This window comes from Schistocerca serialis, chromosome 4 (assembly GCF_023864345.2).
Source record: "Schistocerca serialis cubense isolate TAMUIC-IGC-003099 chromosome 4, iqSchSeri2.2, whole genome shotgun sequence".
In the NCBI taxonomy this organism is placed as follows: domain Eukaryota; kingdom Metazoa; phylum Arthropoda; class Insecta; order Orthoptera; family Acrididae; genus Schistocerca; species Schistocerca serialis.
The window spans coordinates 883,727,500-883,738,103 of NC_064641.1; positions in this window are offsets into that span (position 1 = coordinate 883,727,500).

The window sequence follows — 10,604 nt, forward strand, 5'->3', positions numbered from 1 at the left end:
AATGTCAACAAATGGATGTAGCACAATCCCTACAACGAGGCTCTGCCAAGCGAACAATCTACAATTAATACCATAGTGTGACCTAAACTCCATGTTTGTACACTGTATACCAGCATTTCTATATACCAAATTAAAGAGTAGTTATGACAACAAAACAGAAATGCGTAAATATGCAATCCGTAGGCAAGCAGTAAATATATATCTTACATAACAAATAGGTCATTAGCATCATATCAGGATAAGCAAATAAATGTTCATATGTAATCTTAATAAGTAAACATGAAGGCGCAAGCAGATAAATCACAAAGTATAACTTACATACATAACCATATCAGCACAACTAATCAGGTGACAATTATAATTTAAATAAATAAGCACAGCAGGCAAATAATAAAAAAATATGACATCAGTGAAAATGCAGTGCAGCCAAGCAATGCATAATATACATAAGTAACAAACCTGTTCATTAATCAATCATTGTCAAAATCAGTTAACATAAAGTATAAATCACGTCATCGCGAGCAGCAAATTACGTCTAAAGTACGTACCTAAGTGTAATTATGTTACCTGAAAAATAAACTCAGTTGATAGTTACCTTTTTAGTTTATTACTTTCTTCTTCGAAATTACATTCTTCCAGAAATTTTCTCGATAGCAAGTCCTCTTAACGTCGGACACACACAGAATTTACCTGAAGTTCTTAAATATTTTATACAACTGTATCCTGAAAAAAACTGAACGTTAATAACGTAATTTACCAAGTCATTATTGCTTTTTACTGAATTTAATCAGAGAAATTAGACTGTGTATTTGTTTACGGCTGTCAGTGCATTTGCACTGAGCCCTCCATCAGCTGTAGGTACGCGTGACGTAAGAAGTAATTGTTTGCGGTCAACGACTGCCTTGTGCGGCGCGCAGACTTGAGTGTTGCTTTGAGTATGTGCCGCCGCCAGAACACGGCGCGGTATCCTTGTATTCTTTGCGTGTTTACATGTAACTGTTAGTTTCTCGAAAGTATGTCATTCCACAAAAATTTTAACGTTCGATATATGATCTATTCCCTTAGAGCGCCGAGATTTAAGAGTTTCTACTTCGACAGTGTTATCATGAATGATTTTGCGAACTCTATATGGACCGTTATAAAGCAGAAAAAATTTGCGACACAAGCCTTTTCCTTTGTGAGACAAACGGTGAGACTTAATTAACACATTTTGACTAACTGACAAGGTTTTTAAACAACCAGGACGTTTAGCTGATTTCTCTCTTCTAGTAGCCGCAGACGCAATATTTTGTAGAGCCAGGTTCATAACTTCAGAATGCCGCAGTTTCCGTGAAGGCGGAAAAGAAACGATTTCAGAAATGCGATTTGTAGGTGCTTTTTTTTTAATTTCAATATAGGCGGTAAAGAAGTTGAATCATTAGGGAGTTCGTTCAGAATGTTTTGAAAAATATGAAGATACTGATCCCACTTTCTGTGATTCTGATGACAATAAAGACGACACAATTTACTGATTTCCTTCATCCATCTCTCTGAAGCGTTAGATTGAGGGTGAAAAAGTGAAATGAAAATTGGTTTAATCTTACGACGCCGTAGAGTACGAAGCCAAATTTTAGAGCGAAACTGTGATCCATTATCTGATATAACCTTATCAACATGACCCATTTCTTTAAGAAAATGTTTGATGAAAGCGTTAGTTACTGAAAGAGCTGTTGCTTTGCGTAAAGGTGTAAAACACACATATTTTGATGTCAATTCCACTGCTACCAAAATGTACGCAAAACCATTAGTAGAACGAACCACTGGACCGAACAAATCGACTACAGCCATCTCCTTTAATTTCTCTGGAATGATAGGAAACAACGGTGCTCTGAGAGAAATGGTTGGCGGCTTAGCCTTTTGACATAATTTGCATTTGGCAAGAACAAATCGAATACGTTTTTCCATATTACTGAAGTAGCAATTTTCTCGTAATTTATGAAAGCATTTTCTGGGACCAAAGTGTGCATAACTGAAATGTGTATACCAAATCAATTTATTAACCCACTCATCAGGAATGCAAACTAACCAAACAGAGTTGTCGACCGATTTTCGTTTAAAAAGAATATCAATGCGAACTAAATAATACTATCTAATCGCTACGCTTTCCTTTCTCCTCCACTTCTCCTTAATGTCCTTCCAGATTGGATCCTTGTTTTGCTCCTTAGCGATGTCCTGGAGCGAAGTCGAAATAAAATTTTCAAACGCAACACCTTGAATACACATCAATCAGTAATTGTTTTCTTTGCAGTCCTCCTCAGCACTTTGTTTCAAACCCATAGGTGCACGTGATAAAGCATTATCAATAATATTTGAAGATCCCTGTATGTAAACAATACTAAAATCAAATTCCTGTAGATACAGCGCCCATCGTGACAATCTTCCATGTGTTAATTTTGTTGACATAAGAAATTCCAGAGCTCTATGATCGGTGTAAACCTTAGTATGTCTGCCATACAAAAATATGCGAAATTTTGTGAAAGCCCATCCAACAGCCAAGGCTTCATGTGCCGTAATCGAATAATTCTTTTCTGATTTAGAGAGAACACGACTTCCAAATGCAATAGTTTTCTGTACTACAACGCCTCTTTCTTCTATCTCTTGAAATAAGTGTGCACCTAGGCCTTTGTATGATGAGTCCATCGTCAAACAAAAATCTTTAGATAAATCCGGGTGTGAAAGAAGTGGAGCAGCAACTAAAGCATCACGAAGTTGTTCAAATTCTGATTGAGCTTCCTCATCCCAACACCAATAAGAATTCTTTCCAGATAGTTCACATAAACGAGGTGTGGCCAAATTGTCCAATCTAACAAAGCGTCTAAGAAAATTACAGACACCAAGGAAACTACGAACATCACGTTTTGTAGTAGGAACAGCATAATTACGAATAGCGTCTAGTTTCTCTGGATCAGGAAGAATACCTTCTGTAGAAATAATATGACCAAGAAATTTCACCTGAGAACGACCAAATTCAGATTTTTCCAAGTTCACTGTAATGCCAACTCTTGCAAAAATACGTAATAATGAATCCAAAATTTTGTTACGCTCACTCCAAGAACGTTTAGCAATAAGAATATCGTCAACATGTGAAGTAATATTGTCACGAAGATAAACAGGTAAAATTTCGTTTGAACTACGAATGAATGCTGCAGAAGATACAGCAAGTCCAAACGCTAATTTCCGAAATCACTTTTGGGTAAAATAGTCATATCCGGTTATTCTTTGCCGACTCTCTAGATAGATTGATAGTTGAAGAGTTGTTTTGATAGATACAAAGAATAGTAAAAGAGTAGGCAGCGGTGCAGAAAACTAAAAGGGAAATAGCACCACTACAGCTCGGGGCCCTGTGCACGCTACGGCACATATTCACTTAGTGTAGCGAATCCCCTGAGGACTTAAATAGCCGCACATAAATTCCAGTTTGTGACTTACTGGCCAGTTTGGTGGAAGTGCGTAGATAAATTTATCTAACCATGAACATGGATGTATGTCATTCTTAGAATTGCGAAAGATCTTAAATTTCCGAACAGTTAAAAAGTGTTTATAGTCAAAGTTTTCGCCTCGTGGCGACAAAGACGTACCGCGTCTGTCCCAGTCCGAATGTCGATTATTGTCAAGTTCACGCGCCTGGCGCTCTCTTGTTGCTTCTCGTAAATGAAATAAACTATTTTCTTCAAAGCCCTCTGCTATCTGCGATTCTTAATTTCTTCTGCTGTCTTTTCCTACGATTTCGCTTTTAATTTGTTTGACTTGTTTTTGTAACGCTTCAAATTCCCTTTTAACGCGTTCATTAAATTTTCCCTGATTTTCAACATGTTTATTTATGTTCAGGTACTCTTCTGTTTCTGCAAATGGCAATGGAGCTGTATCATCTGAATTTCCATCCCCATTTAAACTAAGACTTGTCAATTGATCTGAAATCTCCTCAACTCTTTCCGGTAAGTCACCTATTTGTTCTTTCTGTTTATTTACGTCTTCTGTAAGTGTCGCGACTCGGGTTTCAGTATTGACAAATTTAGTAGTTAACTGTTCATACTGTTGTGTTAGGTTATTTATTCTGTCATTTGGTACGGATTCCTCGATTCTTTCAAATATTTCTTCCTTATCATGTGCACGTTGTAAATTTAACTCTGAGAATTTTTGTACTATCACGCGATCTCTTTCTTCCTGTTCTGTATCCTGTTCCTTTTGTCTAATTTCTATTGAAATTAATCTATTATTGTGAGAATTTGGAATCGGTTGTACTTCTTCTCTAATTTCTCTCTTTAATTCATCTTTCATGTTTTCAAAACATGTCCCTATTCGTGAGTCTAACTGTGTTTCCATTGTTCCCATATCAGTTTCTAACCGTGTTGCCACTGTTTTTAATTCAGATCCTAACTGTGATCCCAGTGAGTCTAACCATGTTTCCATTGTTCCCATATCAGTTTCTAACTGTGTTGCCACTGTTTTTAATTCAGGTCCTAACTGTGATCCCAGTGAGTCTAACCATGTTTCCATTGTTCCCATATCACTTTTAATTGTTCCTATTTGTGATCCTACTGTTTTTAATTCAGATCCCAAATGTAATATTGCACTCATCAACTGCTCCATAATAACTGGTTCGAAATTCTTTTCGCCCCTAACATTTCCCGCAAAACCAGCTTCCTTCGTCATAGCTGTAAAGCTATCTGTGTTTGATACTATTCCAGAATCTTCTGTCGTTAATCTCGTATTCTGAAAATTTTTTGAATGTAAAAAGTTTTGAACTGGTTCCGGACTATCTTCCCTGCTTATTAAACTATTTTCTACTTCATTATTCATCATACTGTTCTCCTGTGTTGGCAAGTTCGCCATGTTAACAATTTCGTCATTCTGACTATTCATCATTTTTGCCTTTTTCATCAATCGCGTAATCATTTACAAAACATTCAAAACTCGTCACTATACGAAAATTACACACAATATGACACTTTATGACCAACAATACTATTCACACGAAATGCTTCCCGACAAACACGATTAACGAACAATTGACATCTTCATAATTGCATAAAATTGTCAAACCCGTATACAAGACATCAAAAGACAACTACAAATGTTCAATTACCAAATCTACACATGCAATATAGACTACAATTACTAAACTACAAATTACTACAACAATACTACTGTATGCTATTTTTACTATCACAAGAATTCCAAGGGAAGATACGAAGCAGCAGTCACCACATGCATGGGGGCTTAATTAAATAAAATGCAAATAATTTTAATTTTAGTAGCTGTCTGTCCGGTTATGCAGTCTCGTAACCGGCTGGCCCTGAGTAGTATTAGTACGCAATCTGACTGCATAGAATAACAACAAAGAATGAAAGGAAATTTCCGTTAACACAATTAATTAATTAAGTCCTCAGCAACTATAAAAGCTACAAAACAACAAAGCACAAGTGTAACTATTCTGTGTGTGGAAGTGTGATTTAACGTACACATCTGGCACGGTTCTTCCTCAATAAGACAAGATATTTTAAACACCATTTACACTGAAGTAATTTAAAAAAACCAGAAGTACTATAATTGCACATAGAAACCAGAATTACACTCTAATACATGAACACAAGCCAGATGCTTTGTTGACTGAACTTGTGACCAAGAGGCATTGTTAGTTAGGAAATTTGAAATAAAAAATTTTTTGTTACCTTCATATATATTGACGAAAAATACACTCTGATCATTACAACATCCCCATTCGAACAACATCTGCTGTCTAGCCCATCAGAACAACTGCACACGACATGGCCTCAACTAGTACAGCTATCGACATCCTCTCAACAAGTACTGCCCACGGCAACCTCTGAACTACTGCTACTAGTGGAGGTGGCTCTTTGGCGCAATCTCTGGCGCTGTGACTCAGTGTAGCCACCTTTCAATTCTGATAAACCAAGATTTATTTCCAAGGATTTGTATAAGAGAAAACTGTTAATGGCGACATCGTGCAATGCAATTACTCGATTCATATTGCAATCAGGGATCATTTTACTGTGCACCTGTAAACTGTTTGGCGGTTCATCCCAGTTCAGTGCAAGTCGCTTTAATGATTATTAATCAAAGGGTAACTGAACATGAAAATTACAGGCACTTCGTTATTGTCTTGTAAGTTTCAAAGAAAGGGGAAATACTCTACATAGAGTTAATAAACAATTTATTATGCAGTTACAAGATGAAATGAAGTATTGGAGAAGTTTAGTACGCAGGGTAGTAACTGTAGTGAAAAAAATTTCTTCGAGATGACTGCTATTGCATGGAGATGACGAACAATTTGTTTCCTTATGGAATTGTAATTTTATGATGTGTTTATAGCGGATAGCTGAATTTGATTCATTCTTAGGAGGTCATAGAGCTAAATATGGAAGGCAGGGTAAAGGAAACACCTAAAATTTATAATTCAGAACTTATTAACTAATTATAAATATTCTGGGGAAGTCTATCACAAGAAAGATCAAAAGGAGATAGCTGATCCAAAGTATTTATCCTTTATTGTGGATGTGGATTCCACCCCTGAAGTTCAATGCTGTGATCAATTAAGTTTCACTATACGATATGTGAATAAAGATGGAGTACCATAAGAGCTGTTTGTAGAGTTTATGAGAAATACTGGTCATATGGAAAAAGAATTGACAGATGCATTATTTAAGTTCCTCAACTCCTGTGGATTAGATATAAACAATTACTTTGGCCAGACTTGTAAGAATGATGTAAATACGGTGGGAATCTACCCTCACCTACAAGCCTCAATCAAACCCTTCAGTCCCTTGGCAATTTTCATCTCCTGCTCAGCTCATTCCCTGAATCTGGTAGGATCAAGTGCAGAAACATGCTGTAAAATGGCTACAACCTTTCTTGAACTGCTACAAAGAATTTACAATTTTTTTGGTGATCTACAGATCGCTCGAAAATTCAGCAATCAATTTGTTTGAGTTTGAAGTGTCTCTGCATTACAAGATGCTCAGCTCGAAAAGATGCCTGCAAAGACATAAATTTCAATTGGAATGCAGTCAATAAAGCTTTAAAGTTCATTTCTGAAGCGTAAAACGAGAAAGCTGTGATTAAATAAGAAGCAAAAGAAATATTTCAAAAGCTTAACTCGAAAGTATTCCATTCATGGCTACAATGTGGGGAGTATTTTGTAACGTTTCAGTGCAGTGAGTAGAAGTTGACATACCTGCAGTAGTGAAATTATATTATACGTCACTTCTTCCTTTCATAGATGAGATAACAAAGTCTTTTGAAGTGTACAAAAAGTTTGGGGAGAGGAAACTGGAGGTTGTACAAATAAATAAAACTACAAAAAACGAAAGAAGTCCTCTGAGGACTCAGACCCTGAGTTAGAAAATGAAACTGGTTCTCAAAGCTGATGGTGTCAAGTTGAAGATCAATTATTTAATTATATTGGACAGACTGTTCACAGAGATCAATAAGCATCTTCGTGCCTACAAAGGATTTACTGAAAAGTTCTTGTTCTTATCTGGTTTGACGAAAATGGACCCTGATAAAGTCTATAACGCTGCAAAAGAGCTGCAGCATGTTTTCTTAGAGAATATAAAGCAGTTTTTGGAACATAATTTGTCCATATCAAAAGCTTCCTTTTATATTCTGTGTGTGAGAACGGTCCTTCTTTGTCTGTCTTAAATAAAATGCTAAGATATGGTGTGATATTTATCCAGACAGCAGAATCGCTCTTCTAATTTATTTGAGTACACCAACAATTCACTGCTCTGCTGAACGACCTTCTCAATTTTTTGAATGGTCAAGAATTACTTGTGTGGTTCTCAGACTCAGGAGCATTTGAATTATTGTACTATCAATAGAAAATAACATGACAATGAAACTGGACTTTGAGTGTACAATACATGTGTTTGCTGATAGCAAGTCAAGAAGAAATCCACTGAACTGCTGATGTTCTGTGTTCATATACTAATCCTTTTTTCGTTTCTATTGAGTTAACCTTTGCGTACCTGTGTGTGTTTAATAATAGTGTATGTTTGGCGTCTCCCTCCTGAATTTTGGATATGCTGCAAAGGATCTTCCTGCTCTGACCTCAAGGTTAATTACTATAATTCTGTATAATATTTTTGGGCCCATGGGAATAATGTTACTTAAATATGGGGCTGAGTGTATCGTTCAAATCCAAAATATAAATACAAAATACATAAATAGATTATAGTTAGAGAGTGACACTATGTTAAAGAAATATTGTGATTTTTAGGTAATTTATAAATATATGGAATTTCTAATATATAGAACCAAAACTTTTCTTTGATTAGTTATCAGGGTTTTGGATTGGAAGTCAAATGTACTATTTATGTTAGAAAGAGAATTATTCATCATTAAATGAAATATATAGGAATAACCACACTGAATCTTCGAAGTGTCAATATCATGTAATAGCTTCAAATCCAAAGTGCTGTCTTAATGACAATTTATTTATTGAGTGTTGAAATAAAAAATCTGATAAGACGCTTGTGCCAGTAATAACATGTATTCTGTGGAATTCTGTTGCAACAAAAGCTGTTGATCCATAAACCCCATTAGCAATAGAGAAAGGTGCTTCTCAGTATTCATATGCATGCAATATACTGAAATATAATCCTAAAAATATTGTGAAAATACACCTTGTTATGCTTGTGGATGATTATATTCTGAAAGTGTATGATGTGTACATGTCAGAGATACTCCTGGTGCAAGAATTATAGCTACATTAAGTAAAGGAATTTGTATAGGACTCAAAGGTTGGATTCATGTTTGAGGTTGTAGTATTTCTAATTCAATTGTTGGTGTTAATCTTCTCCTAAAGAAACCTCAGGAGAATGGTACAAAGAATAGAAATTCAGATGCAATAAATAAAACTCTTTCTCATCCTAATACAAATAAACAAATCCTGTATATAATCCTTGATATTTACCTCTTCATATTATATCTCATCATCACTGAATTATTGTACATAATGTAATGTAATTCCAAACGCAATTATAAATAGGTTAATATTACAAAAATAAAATTATTTAGTTAGCTCTAATTCTTTAACTTTGCTCCAGTTGCTCCTGTCAGTGGTTAAAGCATATTAAGTGAAATGAGTGATTTGAGTGAGGTGTTAACACATGTTTTTAATATACTAGTGTATAATACAGAGTTCTTAGAATGGAGAATAACAAAAACTTTAATTACTGTAGCTGTTGATTCTCGAATTAATAATAACGAAGTTAAATTTATTGCTAGTGATAGTCCCGTGTTTCATAATGGTGTTAATAAGTATCCTGCCACTGTGTCTGCTGTCACTCGAAGTGTTAGTGTTCCTTGATGGATAACATTTCGAATTGTCTCTATTAAAACCATTAATAATATCAATATAAGAGATGTACCTTAAGGAAACCGTATGTACAACTACATGGTTAGTGTGATTAATTCATTCAAATAATATAAATCTCAGTTATATTAGTAAAGCAGCTGTGAATGTTAGTACTAGGTGACTAGCTCTGGCAAAAATGTATGGGAAGAGTTGTATGAAATTATTAGTTAATATTATAATGAAAATTGAAATAAAAAGATTGTATTAAATGGTATTGGTTCTATTAAGATTTAAAATTTGTTATGTAAAGTTATAATTTATTTCAAATAATGTTAATTTGTGGAGGTGTTAATCAGTGCAAAGAAAAAGGTACTGGGAAAGACAGAAAAACAGCGATATAAGTCACTTAAGACTGAAATTAATATCAACTGCATGGAGCCAAGCCGAAATGGTTGCAGGAAACATTCGAGGATATCAATAAAGAAATTGTCAGCAGAAGGATTATTTCAGCTGATAGAAAAGCCAAAACATTCTGTGGTGGGATTAAAACCGAAGGTGTCAACATTAAGAGAAGAATTCCACTGGCAAACGTAACGGATACAGCTGGTAGGTGGAAAGAGTACAGTAATACCTCAAGTTACACTACTCTGTTTTACGCAAATCGAGAGTTATGCGTTCATCTGTGTGAGTGCCATCCACCAATATTTCCCCACTCTACCTGCACAGTGTTTGGCTTACAACAGGTTCAGATGTATTTCGTGTGAAATCGTTTCATCCATGGAGCTGGCTTGATCGATGGAATCTATGTTATCCATATGAGCTAGAATAGATTCATTATAAACGAACAAGAAAAGAAAATCATTGTCTTTCAAATGTAATTTTCAAATACTTTGATGCAAGAATTAAAATATGTAGATTGGCAAAGATGTTTGATCTACTTTAATCAACAGTCAGAACATTACAAAAGGTAAAAAAAATTCTAGAGGCTGTGAAAAATGCTCAGTCTTTGAATTCAAGTATCATTCATAAACATCATGATATTATCATTCAGATAGAAACAATATTAAAATTATAGTGTAATAATTAAGCAAGAGTAAAAAATTGTCCTATTGATCAAGAAATGGTATGCTCTAAAGCTAGGTTTATTTTTAAGCGCTCAAAATAAGAAGATGGCCAGAGATGAAAAGTTTAAAGTTAGAAACAGTTTGTGTAGCTGATTCAAAAGTCATTGTAATCGGCATAGCAT